A 545-nucleotide genomic window follows, 5' to 3' on the forward strand; every position below is an offset into this window, starting at 1 on the left:
CATCTCCAGACAACTGGGAGAAAAGGAGGTTATCAGGAGTAGTCAGCATGGGTTCACCAAGGGGAGGTCGTGCTCGACCAACTTGGTGGCCTTCTATGATGCTGTCACATGCTGGGTGGATGGGGGAAGAGCGGTAGATGTAATCTACCTTGATTTTAGAAAGGCGTTTGATACTGTCTCCCACGACATCCTTATAACAAAGCTGAGGAAGTGTGGGATAGATGAGTGGACAGTGAGGTGGGTTGAGAACTGGCTGACTGGCAGAGCGCAGAGGGTCGTCGTTGGTGGTGCAGAGTCTGGCTGGAGACCTGTAACCAGTGGTGTCCCCCAGGGGTCTGTGCTGGGTCCGGTCTTGTTCAACATCTTCATCAATGACCTTGATGAGGGGATAGTGGCCACCCTCAGCAAGTTTGCTGATGATACGAAGTTGGGAGGATTGGGCTTGGACACGCCTGAAGGCTGTGCTGCCATTCAGCGAGACCTGGACAGGCTGGAGAGCTGGACAGTAAGAACCGATGAGGTTCAACAAAGCAAGTGTAGGTCTT

The sequence above is a fragment of the Meleagris gallopavo genome, chromosome 4 (genome assembly GCF_000146605.3).
Source record: "Meleagris gallopavo isolate NT-WF06-2002-E0010 breed Aviagen turkey brand Nicholas breeding stock chromosome 4, Turkey_5.1, whole genome shotgun sequence".
Classification (NCBI taxonomy): Eukaryota; Metazoa; Chordata; class Aves; order Galliformes; family Phasianidae; genus Meleagris; species Meleagris gallopavo.